The following is a 16429-nucleotide window of genomic DNA, read 5'->3' as shown; positions in this document are numbered from 1 at the left end:
ACCACTCTTTCCTGAACAGCAAATTCATGCAGTCTCCTCTCTACTACTCATGGAGCATTATCCTTAAGTCTTTCAGACATGTGCTGGCGAGCACTTTCAGGGATGGACAGCTGCAGTTTTCAGTGTCTGACAATGTGTTCCTGGCACCAACAGTGAATCAGGTCTCTCAAGTGCCTTAGCTACAGATGTGTGATCTACAGTATATCTCGACATACTAAAAGAGTTAATGGATGGATTTTTTGTTTTGTTTTGGAAGTGATATAAAATGATACGAGCAGGAGACTCCCCAAAGCACACTTCATTAGTACATTCAAAAGGCACTGCTAAGCTATAGGAATGTTCAAAAGATTATGTTTTGTCACAAATCTGTTTAAATACAATACTGGGTTTTTCCCTGCACCTTTTCACTCCTCATCTGTTGTAACAGACTTGCATGAAGACAGTCGTGTTCAGTTTGTTTTCAAGGACTCCTCTGCTCCTGCTGCTTATTCCCCACCTGAAGTCAGAATCCTATTTGTGACACTGCAATTAGTTGATCCCCTCATCAGCTAAGATAAACAATGGTCATGATGTACCAAGAGAGGATTATGACTTCAATAGAGGAATATGCAAAAGCAATAAATTACCCTCAAAAATAAATCCTGCTTTCAGGAATATTATTATTGATTATTTTTACAACACTCAAAAGTGCGCTAGTCTTCATTGAACAAATACAAAGAGATGGTCCCTGCCCTGCAATGTTTATTATCAGATTTTAGATGTGATACAATGAGTTGGGGTGACAAACAGAGGAGGGGAGTAAGGGAGGACACAGGTTACAGCAATCAGATCATGCGGTTACTCAGTTTTAGACACTTGCACATCTTGATAGCTCCCTTAAATGTACTGGGCCAGATCTTCAGCTTGTGTAAGCTGGTGCAGCTTCATTAGCTTCAGGGAAGCCATGCTGACTTTGCACTAGCTCTGGATCATCCATAAAGTTGAAGGGGGTTGGGTTTTTTGGTTTTGCTTTGGTGAATTAACTCCTAAATCTCAGTAGCAGTAAAAATGCGAGGAAAGAAAAACTGATTCTATAGGGAGTATAAATACAATTTTCTCTCGATAAAATATCATTTAACATTTTTACTAAGGTGTCAGTTGATTGTAAGTACATTCCAAAAGTTATTTCACTGCATGAAGTGATTCAGTCCTCTTAGTATCCAGAATATTAGATCCAGAAGACAAAAAGCTACTATCCCAGTCATCCTAGTTACCTATGTCGGATTACATCCAGTTAATGTTGTTTTGTTGTGTATGTCTAATCAGAAGGCAGCCCACCACCCGAAGCTGAGCATCACAAGTCTGACTCACTAGACTGCATGCAATGGAATATGGAGTCAGTAAATTACACTGCAGATGTTAAGTCATGGCTGGCAAAATATGGGAGGGGTGAGAGAACTAAAATGGGGAGAAAATTAACTTGATACCATAAAACACCCACAGTTCAATTTGGGAAATGTTACAGCCAGCAATTAAGTGATAATCTTGAGAAAGATACAGACACATCAGTGCAAAGTCGCTAGGTGGCACATGGCTCTTTCTGCTATGAGGGTATAGATTCTGATTTACGTTGGTGTACCCAAAATGAGAGTCTCTTGGGGTAAAAAAAAATCCTGTATAATGAAACACATTCAGCTCTTTCTTGTAGGGACCAGATCCTCTTCAGATCTGGGAACATGGAATTTGGTTACTACTGTGAATTGTAAGCAAGAAAACATCTAAGGTTTATTTTATATGTATCCAAGAACAGAACTAACGTGGCATCATTTTAGGGTTTACACGTAATTCCTCCAGTGCATTTAAGAGAGACTGATATTTCCTATGTTAATGAAACAGGTATAGCCACACAAAGAAAAATGCGACGGAAGGTAATGCATAAAACTGGTTCACTTACGTCACACTTTACAAGTACAAATTCAAAGTCACACAGTCAAAACACAGTAGGTGAATAATTATAGTATGCACGTGCGTAATAAGAACTAGGATATTTCCCAACAAAATTAATTAGCATTCCTGTTGAACTGCCTTGGTTGCTAGATATTGGTTGCTAGATATTGGTCTGCCTGAAGAACCCTGAGAGGTCAGTGAGTAACATTGCTATTTGCTTCAGTGGCATTAGTACCTGCTGCCACCATTAGGGGTCATGGTCGTCAACAACAAGGAACCAGAGTAGCAGCCGTGTTAGTCTGTATTCCCAAAAAGAACAGGAGGACTTGTGGCACCTTAGAGACTAACCAATTTATTTGAGCATAAGCTTTCGTGAGCTACAGCTCACTTCCTCGGATGCATTTCCACTGAATGCATCCGATGAAGTGAGCTGTAGCTCACGAAAGCCTATGCTCAAATAAATTGGTTCGTCTCTAAGGTGCCACAAGTCCTCCTTTTCTTTTTAACAGCAAGGAAGTTTTGCTCAGAACATTTTCTACCAGTTACAACAATTTAGTGTCTCCTGATGAGAGTTTATAAGCATCAAGTAGTTACTACCCGCTGCTTGTTTCTGCTAATCAGCAGTGTAAACAAGCTATTATAGTACAGCATCATTCTTCAGCTTTTATGTCTAAAGTTCCCAAGTCTAACCTGTTAATGAGACAGAAACACTACACTAACACATATCATGTACTACTCCCACACAGAGTGTATGTCGCTACATCTGGCCATGCCTTTTAATGCTAGGCAATTGAAATGCCTCAAAATAATAGGTATAAAAGAAGAAACCTTGAGGATTATTTTTAAAAGGACTCTTCTCTAGAAACTGCAGACAGGCTTATTTTGATTTACACATTTTTGGTGCAGTTTGTTAAAAATTAACTGGAGTTATACCAATGATATTACTCCCTATGGTAAGGCTCAGATTATGACCCACCCTACACGGCTGCGCAGGGGCATAAGAGAGAGTAAACCCCACCCTTGCACAGCCTCCCCAGGATCTAGACACATAGAGATAAGCACTTTATAACAGCTACTTCCCCCCGGGAGCAAGGAGGTGGGGAGCGGGCCGAGCATTGACTTCACTTCTCCAGTGTGCAGGCCAGCTGAGCAGCTGCAGGGATGTTGTTGTATCGGTTACTGGGACATGCTTCCTTTCCCATGCCTCCTCTTGGAATGGTGCAAGCTACATGCAGCCCCCTTTCATAGGGCATACTTATACATGGACAAACTATCCTTAAGTAATTGCACTCTGTTTACTTGAATGCTAGTTCTGATTCCCACATGAATGGAGTACTACTCTTTACAGGTGAAAGAATAGCCACAAATCCATTGCAAATTCCCCCAACGTTAAATTAATAAAATGTACTTAATTTTGAGTTAGTTGTTCGTGCAGTCAATTGGGACCACTGTCTCACCTTCCTTTTTCTTGTTATAATACAATGAAATATACAAACAGTTGTACCCAATTAATATGCATAAAATGTATTTTACTTTATCTTAACTACAATTCAGTAAATGGATTTCAAGAAGGCAGACTTTAGCAAACTCAGGGAGTTGGTAGGTAAGAGCCATGGCAAGCAAGTCTAAGAGGAAAAAACAGTTTGAGAGAGTTGGCAGTTTTTCAGAGACATTATTAAGGGCATAAGAGTAAACTATCCCACTGCATAGGAAAGACGGGAAGTCTGGCCAGAGACCACCCTGGCTTAACCAGGAGAGCTTCAGTGAGCTGACACTAAAAAAAAAAAGAAAGAAGTCCTGCAAAAAGTGGAAACTATGTCAAATTACAAAGGATGAATATAAACACAAGCATGTAGGGACATAATTAGAAAGGCCAAGGCATGTAATGAGATTAAACTAGCTAGAGACAAAAAAGTGAACAAGAAAAAATTCTACAAATATATTAGAAGCAAGAGGAAGACCAAGGACAGGGTAGGCCCATTAATCAATTGGTGGGAGGGGGAGGAAACAATAACAGAAAAATTAGAAATGGGGGAATGCTAAATGCCTTTTTTGTTTCCGTTTTCACCAAGAAGGTTAGTAGCGATCGGACATCTAACATAGTGAACGCCAGTGAAAGTCAGGTAGGATCTAAGGCTAAAATAGGCAAAGAACAAGTTAAAAGTTACTTAGACAAGTTAGATGTCCTCAAGTCATCAGGGCCGGATGGTACAGTATTTCAGGAGCTGACTGAGGTGATAGCTGAGCTATTAGTGATTATCTTTGAAAACTCATGGAAGACAGGAGGACTGGAAAAGAGCAAATATAGTGCCATTCTATAAAAAAGGGAATCAGGACAACCCGAGGAATTACAGACCAGTCATCTTAACTTCTGTATCCGGAAAGATAATGGAGCAAATCAAGTAATCAATTTGCAAACACCTAGAAGACAATAATTTGTCAAGAACAAATCATGTCAAACCAACCTAATAACTTTCTTTGACAGGGTAACAAACCTTGTAGATGGGGGGGAAGTGGTAGACGTGGTATATCTTGACTTTAGTAAGGCTTTTGATACTGTCTCTCATGACCTTCTCATAAATGGAAATACAATCTAGGTGGAGCTACTATAAAGTTGGTGCATAACTGGTTCCCAGAGAGTAGTTATCCGTGGTTCACAGTCAAGCTGGATCTAGAGGGTCCTTCAGGGATCGGTTTTGGGTCCAGTTCTGTTCAATATCTTCATCAATGATTTATAACAGGAATTCTCAGGACAAATTTTTTGGTAGCCTCAGAGTGCGGCCACCAACTCACACTCTTTCCTAAAATACTTAATTAGCTTTTAGAAAAACAAATAAATATGCACATACACACGTCCAAATCATTGTAATTTATTTATTGCTAGCTAGTAAGTCTGTTGTGAAAAGTGATATTAAAATACAAATATCACTTTTCACAGCAGACTTACTCAGCCCTGCCAAGCCTGGGGACAAATTAAGCCCTGGATGAGGGAGTAGGGGAGGCGGGGGGCCTAGAGCCTGAAGCCCCACCACCAGAGCCAAGGGCCTGCCACTGTGCAGCTGGAACCTGGGATTGGAGCCCAAAGCCCCACAGCCAGAACCTGCCAGCCCATCACCCCAGGCCTGAAGCCCAAAGCCTGAGCCCCACTGCCCCTGGGAAGGTGGGGAACTCACCAGCTGCTGCTCCTCCAGCATTGTACCCCAGGTGTCTCCAGAGGGGGCAGGGCCCAGTCCCTGCTGGCAGCCCCAGCAACCAACACCAAGGTGAAGCATCCAGGAGCAACGGGGTCGGGAGGGGGCTGTGGCCGCAAGAAAAGCCCCTAGTGGCCACATGCGGCCACAGTGGCTGCGTTTGAGAAACGCTGATTTAGATAATGCCATAGAGAGTACACTTATAAAGTTTGTGGACAATACCAAGCTGGGAGGGGTTGCAAGTGCTTTGGAAAATAGGATTAAAATTCAAAATGATCTGGACAAACTGGAGAAATGGTCTGAAGTAAATAGGATGAAATTCAATAAGGACAAATGCAAAGTACTCCACTTAGGAAGGAACAATCAGTTGCACACATTCAAAATGGGAAATGACTGCCTAGGAAGGATTACTGCAGAAGGGGATCTGGGGGTCAGAGTGGATCACAAGCTAAATATGAACCAACAGTGTAATACTGTTGCAAACAAGCAAACATCCTTCTGGATGTATTATCAGAAGTGTCATAAGCAAGACAAGAGAAGTAATTCTTCCGCTCTACTCCACGCTGATAAGGCCTCAGTGAGAGTATTGTGCCCAGTTCTGGGTGCCACATTTCAGGAAAGATGTGGACAAATTGGAGAAGGTCCAGAGAAGAGCAACAAAAATGATTAAATGTCTAAAAAACATGACCTCTGAGGAAAGATTGAAAAAAATGGGTGTATTTAGTCTGGAAAAGAGAAGACTGAGAGGGGACATGATAACAGTTTTCAAGTATATAAAAGGTTGTTAAAAGGAGGATGGAGTAAAAATGTTCTCCTTAACTCTGAGGATAGGACAGGAAGCAATGGGCTTAAATTGCAGCAAGGGAGGTTTAGGTTGGACATTCGGAAAAACTTCCTAACTGTTCCAGTGCTTAATTACCCTGACAAACTGCCTAGGGAGGTTGTGGAATCTCCATCATTGGAGATTTTTAAGAACAGGTTAGACAAACTCCTGTCAGGGATGGTCTGGTTATTACTTAGTCCTGACTTGAGCACAGAGCACTGGACTAGAAGACCTATTCTACTGAAGTCCCTTCCAGTCCTACACTTCGATGATTCTATACCATTAAATACATATGTAATTTTTATTGTTTTTTTCAAATACTGTCTATGAAAAAGTAATGTACTGTAAAAATTAGAGTTTTCATGTATGAATTTCACAGTCAACAGGTCACTTTGTCTCCTCAAAATATAATCATTTTGCCAATTCAAAACTAGCTAGCTTTAATGACTCCATATTTTGGGGTTAGGCCCCTCATTAAAAGCCACAGATGGGGACTTCAGGGGGAACATCTCTACAAGGATTCCCTCACAGAGATTCCCCCCAAATTGTCCCATCACAGGTTATGGTTTGACCCTACAAGGAAAAAGGGTGCAGGCCAGCCCATAAGCCTGGTGGATCCTTGGGAGATATCAGCACCATTTTCACAAGGGTCTTGTGTCTCACACTTGTTCTGGGCTCTAGCAGTTCTGGCACTAATTACCCTTTCTCATAACGTCCACAAGGCTGGATTGGGGTGGTGGATGATCTGCATCCTCTCTAAACCCGACCCCCTGGCCTGCTCGGTCTCCACACCCTTTTCAAGTAAAGTTCTTAGACCACACAAAGAAAGCATGTTGTGGAGTCCCCCTTCAGTAGAAGAGGGGAGTGTGACAGGGCACCACTCACCACACTGGCACCTCCTGCTGGCCATTTTGGGGATTAGCTTCACAGGTTGTTAAGGCCTCTCCCAAGTGTGTCTCAGCCACCATCACATCTGCTTTCACACCCATGTAACTCCATGGACTGCAGCGCCCTCTTCATGACACAGCCCTCTGTCCATGTCACAATCTGTGCTCCCTTCTTCCAGGGGCCCTGCAGACAACTGTCCAGGCACTTCCCACAGTGGCGACTGGGGGGAGAAGCCCAGGCCTGCCCACTGCTCCAGGTCCCAGCCCAGGGGTCCTCTGAACTGCAGTCACTTACTGCGTTCCTTTACCTCTACTATCACTGAATTTCCCTGGGCCACTTCACCCTACTCAGTCTCTGCAGCTCTTCTCCTCAGGTTCCTGCCTGCACTGCTCTGTCCAATGCGTGACAGGTTTGCAGCCTACTGCAAACACAAGTTTCCCTCCTTGAGCTCCAGACAGCTACTGACTGTGCTCTGCCCCATGGCTCTTCTTATATGTGCCTACTGGGCCCTGAATGGCTGATCCTCACAGCCCCTCTCCTATTGGCTGCTTCCTGCACAGCCTCCCTAGGGCTCTATTAACCCCCTTCATGCCAGCGTGAGGCGAACGCCCCATCACAGGGAGATCCACACCTGGAAGACGCTTGTGCATGAAGATTTGCAGAGGCATGTCCTGGCCCTTTGTGTGGAAGAAGGAAAAAAACGAGATAAATGGAAGCTCCACTACAGAAAATCACACAATCTGAAAACAAAAAGATATGGCTTTTGACTTGCAGACAGGCCTAGCACTGCAAAGGTATTATATCTTGTAGTGGTCTATCGATTTTTTAAGGTGTAAAAAGGAAGGCCTAGTTCTCTCCACCTGTGTAACCTCTTTGGCTTCCATGGTGTTATTCCTGATTTACATTGGTGTAAGAGAGAGGAGAATCAGGCCCCGTATTTAACCATTGGATTTACCATTTGCAGCCTCCATACCAGGCTTTAAAGAGAATGTAGTGATGTGACAGTGGGCAGTGAGATTTTACCAAAGGGCACTTTTACAGGGGATGCACAATGAATATTAAACAAACCCCTTAACTGATGGGTTGCTGCCTGATACCAGCGCTGCATTCCCCATTACGTGCAAGATCTTCATTTTTGTTTTAAAACGGGCACTGCCCCACTCATGCATCCTTCACTTCTTGTCTCAGAGATTTTTGTAGAAAAGAGAAGCGTAAGAAAGGTGCATTATGTATGTGTTCCTTTAAGCAATCAGTCAAAATTTTACTGGCAAAACAGGGTGCCATTAATGAAAAATGGCTCATTTGGCTAATGCAATACCGCAAGTCCCTCCCTACAATCAGTTACTTTAGCAGAAGAATGTAGTGAACAGGTCTGGCTACAAATTCTCCTATAATGTAACTTGCATTCTTACCATTTGTAAACCCATTTGCAAGAGAGAAATCTAAACAGACAATGAAGCAGAATAATACACTCAAGGTTTTAGTTTGCTTTTAAAATATCAGTCTTCCATTTGTGATGGTTAAGATTTTTATAATGCGACTATATATAAAACCTTGCTTTTTGTCTAAGAAAAATGAAAACAACGGCATTACAAAAATAAGTCTTTAAAATATGGATTGTTTGGCATACTCAGTGGTCCTCAAACTTTTCAGGGTTGTGCCCCACCTTACCCCTGTCTGTGCCCCCCTGGAGCCAGAGCTGGGAGCAGGGTCATGGCTCCCAGGGGGGAGGGAGGATGCAGATGGGGGTAGGGGGCTGAGGTTGGGGCTGGGAGTGGGGCCATGGCCAGGAACGGTGCTACGGCCGGGCCACAGTTGGGGGCTGAGGCTGGGCATGGGGCCAGATGTGGGGCTGGAAGCTGGGGTCACAGCTGGGGGTGGGGCCAGAGCAGAGCTGGGGGTGGAGTGGGGCTGGGTAGTGATCCCTCCCCAGCCCCGGTGGGGACTGCCTCAGGCCCCGCCGTGCCCCCTGAACGTTCCTCCGAGGAGGGCGTGCCCTACAGTTTGTGGACCTCTGCTCTAGCTCCAGAAGAGGGCACTGAGCAGCCTGGATGGTACAGGTGGCAGAACCAGGAATAAGAGGCTAGGGAACTAAAATCTCCTAGTCTAATAATTTTCTGCCTCCATGCCCCCTTAAATGCCTTGCTTTTGAGGCACTCCTCCCAAACGGAAAATGTTCTGCTGCCAATTGATTAATTATCCACCTTGGACAGCGCTTTTTAGGACACCTGGAGGAAACCCCCTGGAAATTATATAGCCCTCCTCGTTTCCGTTAGCCCTAATAACAGAAACAACATTTCTGGTCTTTGTGAAGCCAGTGTAGACCCAACAGATACTATTGGGTTTCCATCACAGATAACTGATATGTTCTCAAACCTTGCTTAAGCTGATTCTGTCCTGCACAATGCCATGTGTCCGTTTTTGCCGAGTGTCGTTGCTTCTTACCTGTAAGCAAGCCAAGGCCGGCTCTGTTGTTGAGCTGTTCCTCCGAATAGAATTTCCGTGCCTGGTGCTCGCAGGACTGCAGAACGATCTTCCTTTGGAGCTGGGATCAGTCCCATGCTTACCACGGCCGGGAGCAATCTCTCTAGCCTGAGTCTTTTTACCTTCCTCCCTCCCTTTTATTCTTCCTTTGACCAGACTGTGCACAGAAAGCCCTACCACAGAGCATAGTGCATACATGGCAGGAAAGGACTGGCCAGGTCACTCAGAAGAGCTTTGTAGAGCAGAATTTTTCAGCCGACTGAAGCAGAGCAAGACTGGGAATTAGTAATGGTCCAAGCGATGGCATTGATCATCACACGACCCCTGTTTGGTTGCATATAATGCCCACTGGAGTTATGTAAGAAAGGCAGGACTCAGAGAGCAAGCTGGAGTCATGGGGCTGCTGCTTTCTTAGTAACACCAGGGATACTTTAATAGAACTCACACTGGAAAGTTTCTTGGAGGGGCTCCTGAGAGTCCGGAGATGGATACTGAGAGCTTTAGCTGCATCCCTTCCATAGAAGATGTTGAGCACACTCACCAGGGCACCGTGCTGTGTAGCATGGGCAGCATTTGGGCCCCAGCGTGCTTGATCTTCAGAGCAAACTGGAAATCTTTCCCCCCCAGATCATACATTTCTTTTGTCCACACACCAGAGCTGATGAATTAAATCCCCCAGTGAATGCTCATTTTCTTGCATTCCCCGATGACTAAAGCACTCAGCAGCCTCGCTCTCTGACAGTTGCCCCTAGTAGGGCTCATGCCTTGGTGGCAGTGTTTGCAGGGTCTCTTCATTCAGCAGTACGTGTCTGGGTCCCCCAGTTGCAACAGCTTTCTCCTTTCCCTGGATTTAGAGACACTATTCAGAGCTGAGCCAGTCTTGAAGCATTAGTTCCACAGAGTGGGAAGTGCACTCTGCAAACAGAAATAATGTCTTCACTCCTCCCTGGAAGAGATCAGGATAGTCCTCGGGAAGAACCTCTGCTCAGTAGTGAATTAACCGCCAGGAGCTGAAGATTGCCTTGTGCCAGACTTCTCAGCTAATCTGAACAAGTAATGGCTCTGATCCATCCGTGAAAAGGGGTTGACGAAGCAACCCACCGCCTCTCATCCCCATCTGTCTGTGTCTTAAGAAAATGAAAGCAGATTAAAAGTCCATCCCCATGAATGCCATTGGTGCAAGTTAAATTGCTGACCTAGTCTATTTATTAACATCTACAAACAGATTCAGCTTCCTCCCACCTTAGACAAACAAATTTATATTGGTTGGATTATTTTTATTGGAGAAGTTGCTCTTTATCTTGGTAATGACTACATGATTACTGTTATTATCTCCATTGATAATGATTATTTCAGTAATATGTTTTCTCACCAGTTCAAAGTTTAGTGCCAGGCAGTTCCTTTCCTTTGGTAATGGACACCCATACATCACATAAACAGAGTGTCACCTGGAGACAAGTTTATGTTTACACAGGTGACTGTCCTGGGAGGTGCAACTGAGTGGAAAAATACAGTAGGAAAAATTTTCAGTTCTAGTTACACCATTGTAAATCTTGAGTAACTTGATGGACTTCAAAGAACCTGACTGTTTAAGTAGCAACACAAAGCTATCCCATCTCCTTCAAGGAAGGGAAATTGTGATGCATGCTACTCTTCCCAGTATGACTGATTACCTTTCAAATTCAAGCTGAAAGACACTTCACAGAAGCCAGTCTGTAAGTATAAAGGTGCTTAGTTTTGAAAAATAAACACCGATCAAACAAAAAGAATTTTCTGCAAGTTACTTGCCAAAATACACAGATCATATAGGGTTAATTTACAAACAAACAAACAAACAACCACACCGCCCTCGCCCTCCAAAAAACCCCAGAAAACCACACAAAGATGATTAGTGTCCAGGAAAACACTTTACAAATAAGTCTATGAATGCTAAACAAAAATGACATCGTTACCATGTCAAAGTTACAACTTTAAATGCCAAAAAAATCTGGAAGTGCATAAGTTTACTAGGTGAACCTTAACACATTCCTATTACATATTAACCTATGCATGTATCACCTAATAAGTAAAATTTCATGACTAGGTAAGGTTTTAAAATCCAGACCTTAGTATGTAGTGGTAGTGTAGTGGCAATGTGGGTGATTTAATGTTACTTGAGAACCTCTTCCCTTCTGGATTGCCTAACTTTAGTGTTTAAGGCCCTGAAACTTTAAAGACTTGTGCAAATGAATAACTTTATATGTGTGAATAGTCCTATTGGGTTTGTAGGATCAGGGCATAAATCTGAAACCTTAGTATTGCATAATGTGTATTTTTGCATTCTGTTTTCCATTTTTGTCGTTTTTTAAGGGGAGACTAACACTATGTCTGCATTACAACTTGGAATCTAGTTTGTAACCAGCTAGTGGCATGGGTAGCTCTAACCATCGTTCCATCCAATGGCACTATGCCAGCTTACACCAGCTGAGGATTTGGCTTATAGTTTGTGTCCCACACCATGTAATTAAAACTAATTTAGTAAGCATGTTAGGTAGCAGTTTTTCATGCTTGCATTATCCTGGTCTGTAACATTTGTCTTCCTGTAAACACTTGGTAGTGCAGTACAGACAGGACCCCTATCTTTGCCTGTGTAACTAGCTTAGATTGTCTTCATTCCTAGATATTTGTAAGGTAGGGCATCTCAGAGTGCATTGCCCCATAAGCTATTGAAGCTGCTCTGTGTGTACATCCTCCAGGACTTCATCTCCCCAGTAGCTGTACATATAGAAACACAGTTGGTCAATGTTGTAGATTTGGATGTGCAAACATGGTTGTGATGGTACAAATTCCATGGTGTGGAAACAAATGAACAATGTTACTTCATAAATGTGTAACCCTTCTGCCAGGCCGAGTTGATAGCAGCAAGGGCCAGGTTCAGTACCTAGGGGTTTCCTCTCAACAACGCAATGCAAAACCGGCTCGAGTCCCCACCCAGTGACCTGGAAAAATCTTACACACACCCCTGAGTGCCTCAAATTGGTAATACTTCCCCTCTCGCAAGCACAGAGTCTCGGTGTAGCAGAAAATCTTTAACAACATGAGGTAAACGACATCAGCATTAAAGTAGGAAAATACCACAGCTACGGTTCATAAACCAAACCATGAGCAAAGACCCATCCCAGCAAACTGGGCCAAGCCCTTTCCCTTTGGTTCTTGAGTCCAGCAACCCAAAATCACCCAAAAGTCCCTGTCCTTGGTCAGTGCAGCCCCAGAGTTCACAGGTTTATCGGCAGAGTCTTTCCTCCCAGCCTGGGTGAAAATGGCGGTGTTAAGGGGCACCTTACGTGGTCCAAGACCGACTGCCCCACCTCTCCTTGGAGTTCTGTTGCAGCCTTCACCACAAGCCACTCCACCAGCCGCTCCATTCCACCAGCCGTCCTGCAAACTGCTCCGCCATCCGCTCCGCCAGTCGTCCCGCAAACTGCTCTGCTCTGCCAGCTACTCAGCAATAGATCTTCAGGCCTCTGCACTACTTCACACAGCACTCCGTGATTTCAGCTCTTAGTAATTTTAGTTCTTCAGTGAGTTCAGCTTGTAGCAGGGGAACCTCAGTGCCGGTGCACCACTGGCCCCAAGTGAATTCAGCTCAGCAGCCTGTGACTAGACTCCTAATAGAACCAATATTAGCTCTGATATTCCACAGCGGAGAGAGGAGGAGATACAACTGGTGTTTCAGGCCCTCAAAAGTGACCCACACCACCAGGTACAAATTCCTGTCTCCAGCATCTTTCAATTCACTGGGCCCTGGAACCCATGTCCCCTGTCCAGCGAGTGCCACCCAGCTGATGGTGAGTCCCTCTGTCATAAAACAGTTCCACTGTCCTTGATTCATATAATCAGGGTAACAACACTTTATTCTTCCTGCCCCAATAACAGAGAAACTGGGGATCCCACAGCAGCGGGCTCATGCTAGGCGGGGTGGGTGTGCCTATGCAAACAAGATCAGCCCCTAAAGTTCTTTTCCGCAACTCGCCACAGTTCACCACCAGATGTCAGGGTAGAGCTCATCCTGACTCTGCTTACAAATGGTTAAAGTGACCATGCCACAAACCAGTTTAAAATCCTGGTTGTCATTATAGTGTGGATGGGCTGCTAAAACGAAATTCTATAATGATTTTACGGTGCACTTCTATAGTTGTACAAGGTCTCAAGTGTATGCAAGTGTTGCACTCCTCTGAGATAGCAGCACAAAACCACATATGCAACTAACAATGATGTTCTGTGTTTTTGCTACTTCAGCAGTTCACAAAACAATAACAAGTGTAATCTTAACTTATTTTTCAATTGTTTATAATTGCATATTACAAACCCACACACACCAATGTAACCAGGAAACTATTCCTCAGTGAGAACTAGCCAGATGGGAATATTCAGCTTTTAGAGTTCAGCTGTTTGAGTTTTCCACGTGCAAAGAAGTTTCTTTTTAGAGCAGAAACAAATATGTTTTTTTCCTGCTTACATAATTCAAAAAAAAGTTAATGGATTTCTCTCAAACCTTCCCAAGAAATTCACCTTTGGACACAGACGAAGCTTTGAAAGTTTCAACCCAAAATGAGAATGAGTAAATTAAGAACCTGTGAGAACAAGGGGTTATGAAGTCTTTATGCATTCTTAACTATAATGGGTGCTATTGACAAATGCTGATCTGGACACATAAACAAACACTCTTTCATAACAGACCCCAACCTGCATGGTGCTCTGGGCCGGATTCAGCCAAGCACTTAAGCATGTGCTTAAATTTAATATCAGTGAGGCTGTTCATGTACTTAAAATTAAGGCAGAGCTTAAGTACTTTGCTAGATCAGGGGCAGAGTCCAAAATCAGACCATAGAACATCATTTTTCAGGATCAAAGGTAGGCCAGGGTTGTGAAGGAGACAATTGTAATCACATTAGTCCTGCTTTCTTAAAATTACACGGCCAGATAATTGATGCTTGGCAATTGCAGATCCTAGCTAGAATCCCAGGACGCATCCCTGTTGGGCTGCATGCCCTTACAGCACAGTGTTCCTGGTCTTGCAATAATTTTTCTTACAGTCCCACTTCATGTAGTCATGTGAATATGTGAGAGTTGTAGCTTTTATTGTTAGAAAGGTAAGTTTCTAGTCCGCGTGGCTGCAGAGAACCCGGAAAGAGTGAACCACGAAGGCTCAGAAACCAGAAGAAAAATGAAAAGACTCAAAATGTATTGTTTTTAGAAAACCTTGCGATGGTTAAACCAATCTTCTGATTTTGGAGGGTCAGACCTGATTTTTGAACACTTGGGGCTGGCAATGCTGACCGCACTATTCCAATCCCCTTACGATCAGCCATAGTTCAGCTCTGCGGACGCTCAGCCCCATCATTTCATTATAAATAGATACAAAGGAGAATTCAGGGCCAATTCTTCAGTTGAGGTTAAAGGAGCACAACATCAACTGTTTGCTGCTTAATTTCTCCTTCCCTTCTACCGGCAAAGTTTCTATAACATTCTTAGACACTGGAGAGATTTATTCCGTAACAGGACAGTTTTGTCTACATCCTTACCTAGAAGCAAAATGTTTAGACCACAGGGGAATGGATAAAGAATGGTTAATATAATAGATTTCCACTTCTAGGCCACCCATTGAAATCCTAGCCAGGCTGGTGGTGATCAAAATTTACCATCTGAAAATTGTTTGCTATAGGTGGTAAAATATATATAAAAAGTAGAGATGTAGCCAAAGCTCAGATGTAGATGGAGTTCATGGAGTTCCAATATATATTTGGCTCTGAATCTAAATTTCCCCAAAGTACAGGGCTGGGGACGTTCGGATTCAGTCCCCTATTTCAGCACATCACAGGAATAAGTGTGAGCTGGCAAGTCTGTATCTAGATCCAAACTTTTTAAAGAAAGGAGGAGGCAGGGTGCAGATTCTGCATTCTGTACAAAGACATCCCCAATACAAAATATTTTTAGTTCACCTATCAGAGGATACATTTAAAGACTAACAAAAAGAACTAGCAAAAAGAAAAGGAGTACTTGTGGCACCTTAGAGACTAACAAATTTATTAGAGCATAAGCTTTCTTTTGCGTAGAGACTGTCGGGTTTGGCCACTGTACAGAGGACAAAGAAAATAACAGAACGCCACTAGCTGTCACCTTCAGCCCCCAACTAAAATGTCTCCAGCACATCATCAAAGATCTACAACCTATCCTGAAAAATGATCCCTCACTCTCACAGATCTTGGGAGACAGACCAGTCCTCGCTTACAGACAGCCCCCCAACCTGAAGCAAATACTCACCAGCAACCACACACCACACAACAAAAACACTAACCCAGGAACCTATCCTTGCAACAAAGCCCAATGCCAACTCTGTCCACATATTTATTCAAGTGACACCATCATAGGACCTAATCACATTAGCCACGCCATCAGGGGCTCGTTCACCTGCACATCTACCAATGTGTTATATGCCATCATGTGCCAGCAATGCCCCTCTGTCATGTACATTGGCCAAACCGGACAGTCTCTACGCAAAAGAATAAATGGACACAAATCTGACATCAGGAATCATAACATTCAAAAACCGGTAGGAGAACACTTCAACCTCTCTGGCCACTCGGTAAAAGACATAAGGGTGCCAATTTTGCAACAGAAAAGCTTCAAAAACAGATTCCAGTGAGAAACTGCTGAGCTTGAATTAATATGTAAACTAAATACCATTAACTTGGGTTTGAATAGAGACTGGGAGTGGCTGGGTCAGTACACATATTGAATCTATTTCCCCATGTTAAGTATCCTCACACCTTCTTGTCAACTGTCTAAATGGGCCATCTTATCACTACAAAAGTTTTTTTCTCCTGCTGATAATAGCTCATCTTAATTAATTAGCCTCTTACAGTTTGTATGGCAACTTCCACCTTCTCCATATGTGTATATATATCTTCTTACTATATGTTCCATTCTATGCATCCAATGAAGTGGGCTGTAGCCCACGAAAGCTTATGCTCTAACAAATTTGTTGGTCTCTAAGGTGCCACAAGTCCTCCTGTTCTTTTTGCGGATACAGACTAACATGGCTGCTACTCTGAAACCTGAAAAAAATAACTAGATA

At 43.4% G+C, this 16429-nt stretch overlaps 1 protein-coding gene across 4 annotated transcripts in view; it reads right to left on the bottom strand.

The window, feature by feature from the left end:
* KIFC3 (kinesin family member C3) overlaps positions 1-9295 on the bottom strand; it is a 73700-nt gene extending 64405 nt beyond the window's left edge. For all 4 annotated transcript variants that reach the window (XM_073307382.1, XM_073307385.1, XM_073307384.1 and 1 more), the window contains exon 1: positions 9274-9295. The gene's annotated coding sequence lies outside the window, so the exon portion shown is untranslated. The remainder of the gene's footprint in view (positions 1-9273) is intronic.
* Between the last annotated feature and the right edge of the window lie 7134 nt (positions 9296-16429).

The sequence above is a fragment of the Lepidochelys kempii genome, chromosome 12 (genome assembly GCF_965140285.1).
Source record: "Lepidochelys kempii isolate rLepKem1 chromosome 12, rLepKem1.hap1, whole genome shotgun sequence".
NCBI classification, from domain to species: Eukaryota; Metazoa; Chordata; order Testudines; family Cheloniidae; genus Lepidochelys; species Lepidochelys kempii.
Note: the sequence above shows the minus strand (reverse complement) of the source record. Positions and strands in the feature narration are given on the sequence as shown.